Below are 12,645 nucleotides of genomic sequence, written 5' to 3' on the forward strand. Positions count from 1 at the left end.
AGTGTCTCTCAAATTTAGCTGAACATGAATGAATAATGTCTTCACTCACTAACAGCGATAATGGGCATTGCTCCATCCTTCTCAGTAAGGTAGACCAAAGCGGGTCGATATGTCCTTTGACGAGCGATTCATTCAATGCTTTTCTTTCATAGAACTATTCTCACCAATTATAATTCAGTACTTTGGATGGTGCCTGTTGGACTTGGCCCTTTTCCCAAAAATGTTCGCTTTTCACCCCCCTATTTTAGGATGTCTCCCCCATGGTAGGAAAACTGTTTAGGCCATGTGTGGTATGAGATGCCCTGTTTAATGTGATAATGTAATGCAATGGTGTGTGCACTGGTAATACCCCCATTGTAGAAATGCACCTTACTGAAATGCCACATTTAAAATGGATGCCATGGCTATGCGTTGTGCCACCTGAGTGCGGTAGGTTAGCGGTCTAGTTGTCTGGTACCCAGCCATCCCAGCATTTGGAGGGAAAACCTGCCACCCAGGGTGCTCTACTCCTCCCCCCGAGCCAGTTAGAACTAGTTCCCCTGAGAATTATAGAAGCTTCTGGCACTGACTGGTAGGTGGGGTGAGGGGCATGTAAATAAGGGGGATGTGCCACCATATGTTTAGTCAGAGCAGGGACAAGAACGTGAGGGGACCTGCTGCCAGGGGATACCGCCACTTGGGCCTGTGTGCTGGACCCTGCACCTAACTAGAACCCCTCTGCTGTCCCCAGGACTAGTGGAAGCCCCACTGCAGGTGTTCAGGCTGCTGTATAAGAGAAGGGCCACGCTACAGTGGAGGATGGCGAAGGCCTACCGCCATGTTTTGATGAGTTCCCACTAACTGCTGACCTGGCCCAGTAGTGCCTGCTGCTCTGTTCCCTGGCCCCTGAGGAAGGAGCGCCAGCCTAGGTCCCCCAGGCTACTGGGACCTTGCGCCATGCAAGCGCTGTGCCTAGAAGAAGTGCTGTGTACCTGGCAGCGCTATGCCTAGAAGAAGCGCTGTGTCTGCTGAGCGCTGTAATTTCCTAGCGCTGAACCACTGAAGGCTGCTACCGCCGGATGCCCCAAGGCCATCTTGGGCCCTACCTGCAAAGCGCCGTGAGCTGTAGGCGCTATCCAGCCTCTAAGCGCAGGGCATGCCAGGAGAATAGCGGGTGCCTACCCCGTGTGATTGCGCCCTGCTGCCGCTCTAAAATGAAGCGGGTGCCTACCCCGCGTTAGTGCCGCCTCTGGAACTGCCCAGAATCACCGCCGCAGCCCGGGAGCGAGTAGAAAGAGAGTGTCGCGTCTGCACCCCAGCGGGAGCCTGCACCGCAGATTGCCACCAAAACTCACTGCCACGGCCCTAGTGCCGCTGAAGGAAGTGTCCGCCGCTGCCGGTGTCGCCGCCGCAGCCCCCGGAGCTGGGAGAGGGCTGCCGCGGCATTGGGGAGGCCCGAGCCGGACTCGGAAGCCAGTACTCCCTTTGTCACCTGACAGGGGCGCCGGCCGCGTCATCGGCCGCGCCCCCCTTCCTTGCCGCACCGCTATTGGCCTTCGCGGCCGCGCCCCAAGCCAGCCACGCTGGGATTGGCAGATGGCGCCGCACCTCCCGACTACCGGGCCCGGATTTGCCCTGAGGCCCAGGAACTGTCTGGAGCCTCATGCAGCCGACGGAAGCCCCGGGTCCCAGGAGGGGGCCCGGGTGAAGACCGGAGGAGGCAACGCTGTACGCCCCCTCCCCAGCGACCGCCGCTAGCCTGTGTGTGGGCCCAAGCTTCAGGAGGGCAGGGTGAGACGCCTGGAGGAGCCGCAAGTGAGGCGCTGCTGCTGGCGTGGCTCATCCGTGGAAGAGGAGAGCCCCGCACGTCCAGAGGAGACCGAGGAGGAGAGCAGAAGTAGCCCGGTGAGTGAGGGCTCTGCTTTTACCTGATGGGGGGGGGTGGGGGCTGGAGTCGGGGCACACTGTCGGTACCCGACCCCGGGACCAGTGTTTTGTTGCAGAGGGGCTGCAGGGGACGCCTTCAAGGATTCCTGAGGCCGCCCTGCCCCTGCTGGTACTGTTGTCGGGCCCCGTTGGCCCCTGTTAAGCTGAGGAAGGCCTAAAAGGAACTAAGGCCCCTGAACTGGGCATGAACGGTAAATGCTGATTGTGTTGGGATCACAGTGACCCCGGGTTAGGGGAATGCTTTCTGCCAGCCGGGTCCCTGTCCTCGAGGTGCCATATAAGTAGGGGTACAGGTGCTGAAGTGTCCTATGCAATACGGTTTTTATTGGCCCTGCTGATGTAGGCCCACAGAATGAAATGTAGATGGTTTGCTAAAGGAATATCATTGCATATGTCTATCTGAAGAAGCATTACCTGAGGTTTCTGCTAAGGAGGAGACCTATGCGCATTGTGTCACTGCCCTCATGATTTAGGTCTATGCCTGATGCTAATGCAAGTCATGCTGTGTTGGTATACCTAATGTTTTATTTTATGCTGAATGCCTACTGCTAAGGGTGATGCCCACGGTTAAGGCTACTTCTGCTTTTGTAAGGCCTAGTAGGCTGCTCTAGGTTAGGCCTGATGCTCCTGGGCCCCAATATCATTTCTGTCTAAGGACCCAGGATTTATGTCTACCGAAGTTCTATGCCATGTGATGTTGCTTTATGTTTTTTCCCTACAGCCTGGAAACTTATGGACTTATCTTTTTCAGTTACCCTGTAAATAATCCCCCTTGTAAATATTGCCCTGGCGCCAGTTGGCGCAGCATTGTGATTACTGTGTTGGCTTTTGCATATTTGGGACAATACAAAAGTTATTCTTTTCTATCTGAACTGGTGTTGTGTCTCTTTTTGTGGTGTTCCTGATGTGTCGTCTGTGAGTACTGCGTGGATGCTTCACACATGTCCTCAGGAGTTTGGCCTGCCCGCTCCGCACCATGCTACCCCCCGTAGAAATGCTACCCCATTTCTAACAGTGCCTTTGTCTCAAATCCATCAATATTTCATTGACTGTCTGGTGACTCGCTGTCCACCGGTCCTTGTTCAAGAACGTCTCATAGCGCCCGAGTTAAATCGTGGACCATGTAGGTTTCAATTGTCCCAATATCAGTTCTGTTTGGGCAATCAACCCAATCGGTGTCGCGAGTGACCTTGAGAAGACTTCTGGTCTTTACCCTTTTCCCCACCCTTATTAGAATCCTGCTTCTTCTGGTCACCAACTTGGTTCTGTACCTTCTGCTTCACCCTGGTTCTGGCCCATTTGTCTGCCTTATTTTGCAATTCTTGGGGAGAGGTTAGATCAGAGTCTACCAGGTGCTGATGCAACAGCTGCTTTTGACAGTTATTAAGGATCTGCTCCCTCATAATTAAGTTGTACAATCCTGTATAATCATACACCTTACTGCCAAGTAACCATCATTCCAGAGCCTTAGTAGCACAATCAACAAAGTCAACCCAGTCCTGAGTCTGAGCCGTTTCGGTATCTCTGAACTTTATCCTGTATTGTTCAGTGGTTAGGCCAAACCCTTCAATCAGAGCACTCTTCAGGACTGTATAATCATCAGTATCCTCTTCTCTAACAGTGAGGACCTCATCTCTACCTTTGTCTGCAAAGGAGAGCCCCAAAATAGCTGCTCACTGCTCCTGGGGGACCTTCTGAACTTTGCAGGCCCTTTCCAGTGCAGTTATCCATTTGTTGATGTCATCCCCACTCTGGTAGGGAGGGACACTCTTGTTTAACTTCCTATGGTCATGAGATCTTTCTCTACCACTAGGGAAGTTGCTGCCACCATGGGACTCTAGACCCATCTTTTTTCTACCTCTTTCAAGCTCTAGGGACTCCCTTTCTAAGGCTACCTGCTGTCTTCTAATTCTCAGCTGGGCTTCCTCAAACTTGATCTGCTTTTCTCTCTTCACCTGGGAGGATTCCCTCCTATGAGAAGAGACAGAGGTCCTATAGATACACCAGAATTGTCAGACTCCACAAAAGGAGATCTGGGCCTTCTAGGTGTACCTCCAACCCTTCCAGGGGGAACAAAGATAGGGCCTTCCTGGCCATCCTCATTTCCAAGAGGAGCTGCATTGTCCAGGTCAAGGTCATTGTCACCTCCCTGGTCAGCATAAGAGTCCTGGTGGTTTATACCACTGGGCCCTTCCTCTTCTGCTCATCCAACCCCACTGCCTACCCCTGCAGGCTCTGAAGCCTTTCTATGATCATCTAGCAGTAATACCTCCTTGAGGCGTTGGGTGTTGGCACTTTTGCCTGTCTTCAGTTTCCTCATAGTACACAAGGCACTCAATTATAAGGATGGGAATGTGTCATACGTGGATGCCTGTCACATACTGACATCTGGCAGGGACCCACTGGTTCTGGCCCTGAAGACATTACTAGTGTGGTGTGGTGTATTCACCTAACTACTCTAGTGTGGCCTACTAAACTCTCTTCAGTTGTAGAAAGAGTGTGCTAAACTCTTGACACATAACTCTAAGTTCAGTAGAACTTACTGTATTTAAGCTTGTATTATATGTACCTCTGGTACCTTTAGTGGTTTTCAGTTAGTCAATCACTTGAGATTATCTGGTAAAACAATGGCAAGCTGGAATCCCACACCCTGTACACCAATGTGAGAAGTTGGCCTGGCATATGCTGTCCACTATTCTAGTGGGCACCTTGCACCAGTACAAACGACCCTTATTGATGGTAGGTTAAAGACAATCTTTATTGAAAGCTATCCTAGTGGTAGCTGTGGAGAGCAGCCTTCAGGCTAAGTCTTTGGAGGAATGTAAAGCAGCTTGTTTTACCAGTCTATAATCTCATGAATGACCAATTGAAAGGAGAAACACACCAGGTATATATATAAACTATATGTATTTATTCTAAACACATCCCACTAGTCTCTTTATGAGACTAGAGGCAAAATTACATACAGTAAACTTATTAGCACACAGTAAATTAGCACAATATGTGTTGAGCCCTAGGGGCGTACTAAACCATATATTAAGAAAGTGGTCTAAGAACCACAACTTAACTAGACATAAGGCCTAGAGCCTGTAGAAGTGCTGGGGCCACAAGGAACCACCCAAGGTAGTGACACAGGGGACGCGAGCAGTGTCTAAACACAGTCGCGGATCGCCGTAGACTTCAACGGGGAAAGGTGCGGTTTGAAATTTAAAGAAAAGGGACACTTCAAGGAGGACTTGGAGAAAACCCCTTGAGACTTAAGGGGTTCTAGAGCCAACACCCATGGGAGCACTGGAGTACTCGAGTTACCTCGCCCAGGGAAGCCGGGTGCATGGGTGTCTTTTCGTGTCTGGTTTCGTCGTTGTTTTCAATGGCGATCTGCTGCAAAGTGCTGCTGACGTCCAAGGGGAAAGTGTTCGAAGAGATCCAAGCCTGGAACGGAGATGTGAGGAGCCTGAAAGCAGAGGGGACAGAGTCTGGGTCACTAGCCAGTGACCAGGAGGATGATGGACGGATGCTGACCGATGTCAGGTGATTTCAGGTGAAGAAGGTGCAGCTTGACTCTTCAGCCACGAGGTCCTGGAGATGTCGACGACAACCAGGAGCTAGATTCGAGCTGTCCCACAAAGGATATTGAGTGATACAGTGTTGGTGCCTGGATTGGACCCAACAAGCCTTGGCAACACCATGTAGAAAGCAGTGATTGGCTCCGGTGCAGACCAGCAAGGTCTGATGGACTCACCTCTTGGTAGGAAGTCAGGGCACGTCTGGAGCAACCAGGGAAGCACAGGAAACAGAAGAGTTACCTTTGTGGGGACCCACTAGTCGACGGACCAGGGATCACAAAGGGGCCTCAAGCAGTAATGCTAGAAGCGGGCTCAAGGAACACTCGTGAAGTGTAGGCCCACAATCTTGGGTGCAGATGGTGCTCGGGGCTTAGACTATAAGTAGCCCAATGCACAACTTTAAGAAGGCTCTGGAAGTTGATGCACTAGCAAATGTTCACAGTGTCCAGGAGATCCGGTTCTAGGTCACTGGTGAGGGCTGCGGGTCTCAGCATTGCTGGGATCTCGTGTCGGCCTCTGAGAAGCCTGCAAGTCCATAACCAGAGTCGCAAATACTTCGGAGTCCGGCAGGAGCTTCGGAAATGCAGACCGGCAAATGCTTTGGGTAGTCACTCCTTGACCTCAAGGGAGATTCTTCCATCTTCTAGTCGAAATGGAATTTCGAAGTTCCAGGATATATGTTGCAGAGTTTCGTCCAGGTGTAATCTGAAGTCCTAAGGACATCTCCTGTCCTCGCACGCCTGCTGTCTTTTATGCTAACGCCTTCAGTCGTATGCGTGCACATGTTCTGTCCTTTGGAAAAGACAACGGGGCCCCTGACTCATGGATACAACCCTGTCAAGGAAAACAGTATTATTGGAAAACAAGCTGCACCAGGTTCAGTGCTGTATATTTTTGGCTGAAACTCATGACCTGGCGACCTATTATTCAATCCAAATACACAGAAGAATATATGAAAAATATATTTTTGATTTATTATTTTTTATATCTTATTAAATTCATTTTCAAAACATTTGACATACAAAACAATTATTTACATAAGAAAAACAGTATATACACAATATTGGATCAGAACATGATTATACCTAAAAAATCTAACCACCGAATAATACACAACGGGAGACCCTACTTTAATCTACAACCGTACTTCAAATATAATTTGTAAATTATTAGGCACTCCATTCGATTTGATATGTAGATACAAGAGTTGGAAACAAGATGATATCATAAAATCCAATCTCTGAACATTGGTCAAGATAGTCGTCTAGCAACGTGTTTCGGCAGAGCCTTTGTCAGGGTATTCTTTAACAGTGGTTACTAAAGAGAAAGGGGGGAGAACTGTGTTTAATAAACATTTCGAAATTAATGGTCGAAAAATCCAATCACATAAGGTCCAAGTGAGTTTGCAACTATACGGCTAGACATGTATATGAACAAACTAGCACCTGAAATTGAAAAATATTTTTGATACTTAAAGATTCTTTTGATCATTTGAACTTTATCTACAACCATGAGAGTGTCCACAAATATAAAGTGCTATAGAAGAACCAATTAGAGTTGACATAATTACAAGAGCAAATTTGAACTTTACCTTTCAAGAGATAAAAGAAGGTGAATTAACCTGTTAAAGGAAATCTCAAGTTGACTTAAAAAGTTCGCCCTGTATATTAATAGGGAATACTCACCCAATGTTAACTACTTCTATTTTCTATGTGACAACGTCAGCTTTATCTTCTGATTCAAAAGTGTATCTACATAAAAAAGCAGTTGTCACATATATAAGAATATCCCTGTAGAAAAGTAGATTCATCTACCTATATTTACTAGGCTCTAGATCCACATTACGACATGTTAACTGGTGCCATGTTACCCTAGATGAGCTACACAAAAGACTTAATCTTCGTGTAAAGTAACAGAAACCTATGGCGAGTATATCCAATATATCTAACCTATGTGTTTTTCAAGAACCATGTTAATGTCTACAAACTGGATACAGAGAGGCCAGTCTGAATCCACTGAGAGAGGGACTACGGCCTGTTCTTACCTGAATTTGGGCTATAGGCTTCACTCTATGGTAATTGACATCGTGGCATGAATTACGCCTGATTACCTAAAAATAAGGAGAAATACGAAATATGGCTATATTACATGGAGCCTACTCCAGGCTAGCCCCCACCCAAGCAAGAGTGTCATATTACCTTTCACTGAAGTGTAGACCTTGATAATGTTAGAGGGACATCGAGACCGTTCCTCATATGTTGGGGATGATATGCTAACTGGTATGTCAAAAAGAAAAGAAAAAAGAAAAAATGTTTTTTAAATATTTGAAATAATTATAATGGCTACTTGGAACTATACTAGGTCAGAGTAATTTCATTGTATAAGACTGCAAACACCATGATACTGACCTCTCTTATTTGGTCAAGCGGTCTGGTATATTTGCCATCGCGGAAATAGACCCGCTAATGTAGTGTGATTAAAGGAAACAGTCAAAGACCTATTCAACGAGAGAAAAAACAAGAGAGGAGCAAATCAAGATTATGTGGGCCTGTGGTGTTCGCTATAAACATTCTCTCACAATGTTTAGCCGGGGTATGAAACAGATGTCATAACAATATCGATTAGAAGATGTTACAATTAAACTAGATTGGAGCTCATCTCTGCATAAATTCCAAATATCAAGAAAAGAGTAACAGTATTACTAACCTCAAATCTAAAAACTCTATTTTCTAGATATAGTATATGTATAGGCATCGGCGAAGTTCCTGGTACGATGCTCTTTCCTAAGACGATTAGAGGCCTATGCAAAATAAGACAAAAATAAGAGTACAAATGATATGTTCTAGAATTCTCAGCTCTAAAAATGTTGTAATAACGGCCTAAATCTGGTCCACATGAATTCTCATCAAGCATGTAGAAGGGCCGCTGTTATAGCTTAAACCGAATAAAAACGAACTTATAGAATTATACGATGTTAAAAAAGCCTCTAATTTCTAAGCAATGCAATACTGATAGGCAGAAGGGCACGAGAAATTGTGGCCCAAAGCAATCAAAGTCTCGGAGATTAATTCAATGGCCTCAACCAATCAAGAACGAGCCAATTGACCATTCAACGTGCGCAAATAAGGGCGAGAGCTCAAAACAATGTAAGCTATTGGACACATTACTTTAAATAACTATATAGAATAGCCTATGACTTGGGAAAAGAGCAGAGCAATCTGTCTTTTAACATACATCCGGTGTTCTGATACGGAAAGACTGAAAACAACCTGTGACTAGGGCCAAGATGTCGGTCCAATGTACACAACAAGATCGCGGACATACACAACAGCTTCAGTAGTCAACCATCGCACACAACGACCGCAGCAACGCCACCCACCACCACCCTCCGCGCCTGGACTCCGATCAGCACCGATGACACCGCCCGCATGATGAACTCCATCCACTCCGGATCTCCGAACGACCCCTGCCCTCACCACGTCTTCAACAAGGCCGACGCTGTCATCGCACCCCACCTGCGGGACATCATCAACACCTCCTTCGACACCGCCACCTTCCCGGAGAGCTGGAAGCACGCCGAACTCAGCGCTCTACTTAAGAAACCAACAGCGGACCCCACCGAACTCAAGAACTACCGCCCCATCTCGCTCCTCCCGTTTCCAGCCAAAGTCATCGAGAAGACCGTCAACAAACAGCTGGCCGCCTTCCTCGAGACGAATGGATCCCTCGACCCCTCACAGTCTGGCTTCCGAGCCAACCACAGCACCGAGACCGCCCTGATCGTTGCCACCGATGACATCCGAGCCCTGATGGACAACGGAGAAACAGCGGCCCTCATCCTCCTAGACCTCTCCGCGGCATTCGACACTGTCTGCCACCGCACCCTAGTGCAGCGCCTCAGCAACGTCGGAATTCAGGAGAAGGCACTGGAATGGATCGTCTCCTTCCTCGACGGAAGAACACAGAGAGTCCGCCTACCACCGTACAAGTCAGAGGCCACCGAAGTCATCTGCGGCGTCCCTCAAGGATCCTCGCTGAGCCCCACCCTCTTCAACGTCTACATGAGCCCCCTCGCGGCCATCGCACGCCAACACAACCTGAACATCATCTCCTACGCCGATGACACCCAGCTGATCCTCTCACTGACCAACGACCCCGCCGCTTCCAGAGCCAACCTTCACAAAGGGATGAAAGATGTAGCCGAATGGATGACGACCAGCCGCCTGAAACTGAACTCAGACAAGACGGAAGTCCTCATCCTGGGCTCCTCGCCCTCCGCCTGGGACGACTCCTGGTGGCCCCCCGCCCTGGGCACCGCACCCACACCGACAGACCACGCACGCAACCTGGGCTTCATCCTGGACTCCTCCCTCTCCATGACCAGACAAGTCAACGCCGTCTCCTCGTCATGCTTCAACATCCTGCGCATGCTACGAAAGATCTTCCGGTGGATCCCCACCGAGACCAGGAAGACGGTCACCCAGGCCCTCGTCACCAGCCGACTGGACTACGGCAACGCCCTCTACGCCGGAACCACCGCCAAGCTCCAGAAGAGACTCCAGCGGATCCAGAACGCCTCAGCCAGACTCATCCTCGACATCCCCCGACGCAGCCACATCTCCGGACATCTGAGACCTGCACTGGCTCCCCGTCAACAAGAGAATCACCTTCCGTCTCCTCACCCACGCACACAAAGCCCTACACGACCAAGGCCCGAGCTACCTCAACAACCGCATCAACTTCTACGCTCCCAAACGCCACCTCCGATCAGCCAGTCACGCCCTCGCCGCCGTCCCCCGCATCCGAAGATCGACAACAGGAGGAAGGTCCTTCTCTCACCTGGCCGCCAAGACCTGGAACTCCCTCCCTCCCGACCTGCGCCTGACCCAAGACCACCTCTCCTTCAGGAAGAAGCTCAAGACCTGGCTGTTCGAGCAGTAGCAGCACCCCCTCCCCCCCCCCAAGCGCCTTGAGACCCTCCGGGTAAGTAGTGCGCTATATAAATGCCCATGATTGATTGATTGATGACTGTGACAGTGATTACTACCTATATCGAACCACGATAATGGCGAGCAGTACAAAAGGTCGTTAGTACTACAGACTTATTCCTAACCAACACTCACCTTCTGGGACAGTAAACCGCTCCTATCTCGCTTCCAAACGATGTCCCTCAAGGGCACATGTTCTGTCTTCTGGGCGCTTGCACATGTCCTGTCCCCCTTCTGCCGAAAAACTGACGACAATAGATCTCGCCAAGGGGAGCAGCGCATGTGCTGAGTCGCTAGGCGAGACTTAAAAAGGGCAATAGGGCAGTTCATCGTGCAGAAAATGTACTGTGTCGGCCAAGCAAAGAGGACAGTTACCGACTGCAAATAACGCTGGAGCAATTATAAGTGTAGAACAAAAGCCAAATTAGGGTCAAGCCACAAGGTACCATTGCAGAATGGAGGAAAAAGCATAGCAGACCAGTTGTTGGATGCCCTGGGGGAGCGGGTGGCAGCAGTCGTACCAGAGGAGTTGGTGAGTGTAGTCTCCAAACAGGACAATGCAGCACATGAGAACCAACAAGGATCATTAGGTAAGTCACAACAAGCTCAAATGTTTGTCATGGGTCATGGGGTTGATTACAGCCAGATATGCACCTGTGCCCCAGTGTGCTGTGTGCATCTTCATACTTTAGGTTCAGGGTTTGTTCCATCTATCTCCACATAAAGTAAATGACACAGGCCAATCACACATTGCACAGGCCAAACCAGCTCTATCATGTCCCTACCTGCCATGTCTAATGTTTAACACCAGTCCACGCCACATTAGGCCAACTGCCTCCTATCATTAAATGTACAACATGGCAACCAGATCTACAAGTATCTGACTACCATAGACGTTAATTTAAAAAAAGCTATGCAGTGACGTGCTGCGTTACTGCAAAAGTGATACGTCATATTCACAATCTAAGGTTTTCCTGACCTCTTCCCTGCATTTGTGCATAATTGGATGCTATGCACCAACACAGGCACACTTGCACCATGGTGCAAATGTGCCAGCGTGGGATGCAAAGCAGCCCATCGTGAACTGGGGCTGGGGCAAGAGACAGGAATGCCCTGTATCAAATAGATATGGCACATTCCCTTTCTTTTCTTTGGACGTAGGGCAGTGCAGCAGGATTACTATATGAGGCCCGTGGTCCCTTTTGTCACCGCACTTTGCATGAAAGGAATGTTTCATGGATTTTGCTGTGGGTGTTACCACGCAACACACATGTATTCATCAGAATTCGCTTATTTACACCGTTTCTTAAACATAGGAGTGCGTCCAAATCATACACCTACACAAGCGAGTTGTAAGGAGGTGCAATTAGGACTGATACTTTGTTATCTTCTAATTTGCATGGACCTCATTAATGAGTGTTTTTGCCGCAGGGAAGCGCCACACGCCTTCCTGCTCTGCTGTCCTACGGGAAGAGAAAAAGGGCAGGACTGCACAATATCTATATAGTGCATTCCTGACCTTTACCATGGTGCAAGGGTGCCTGCGCTTGCGGGACTGATTGATTTTATCCAGGAAGGGACACCTTCCTGCTCAAGAACAATCACAAGAGGTGTTTCCCTCTTCCTATGTGTGCTGCAGAAATGCAGAATGCATTGAAAGAGAGAAAAAAACGAGTGGAAATGAAAACAATTCTCCTAGTTGTGCATCCCTACGCCTCCCCTGGGGAGGCATAGCCTTATAAATGCATTCCCAGGTTTACAATTTCTTGTAAATCTGGAAATGTGGTGGAAACCATGGCTGTTGCATGAGAACACCCACAGCAACACCCGTGGCACACTCCTTTCATGCAAAGTGTTGCATATAAAGGGGCAATATTTACAAGGACATAAAAAGCCACGCAGGGTGGCTTTATGTGTCCTTGTAAATATGGGCACCACACTGGTGTGTCTCAAAAAGTGACGCACTACTGGTGCAGGGGGCTAGAAAATATGCCCTCAGGTTTGCACCACCTCGTTCAGCAGGAAGGTTGCAGTCGAGTCATAAAAAAAACATAGAAGGCGCTGCGAAGCCCCGAGTTGAGGAGTCACAGGCTCTTCCACAGCCAAGGGAGCCCGCGCATCCTGTGAGAGCCGAGTCCCTTCCACTCAGCCCCTCCTCGGTGACA

At 48.9% G+C, this 12,645-nt stretch overlaps 1 protein-coding gene across 1 annotated transcript in view; it reads left to right on the forward strand.

Moving 5' to 3' along the window:
- The first annotated feature begins 1,674 nt into the window (after nt 1–1,674).
- Nucleotides 1,675–12,645, forward strand: part of LOC144799915 (acyl-coenzyme A diphosphatase NUDT19-like) — a 244,771-nt gene continuing 233,800 nt past the window's right edge. The window contains exon 1 of the mRNA XM_078671532.1: nt 1,675–1,884. The gene's annotated coding sequence lies outside the window, so the exon portion shown is untranslated. The remainder of the gene's footprint in view (nt 1,885–12,645) is intronic.

This window comes from Lissotriton helveticus, chromosome 12 (genome assembly GCF_964261635.1).
Source record: "Lissotriton helveticus chromosome 12, aLisHel1.1, whole genome shotgun sequence".
Lineage (NCBI taxonomy): Eukaryota > Metazoa > Chordata > Amphibia > Caudata > Salamandridae > Lissotriton > Lissotriton helveticus.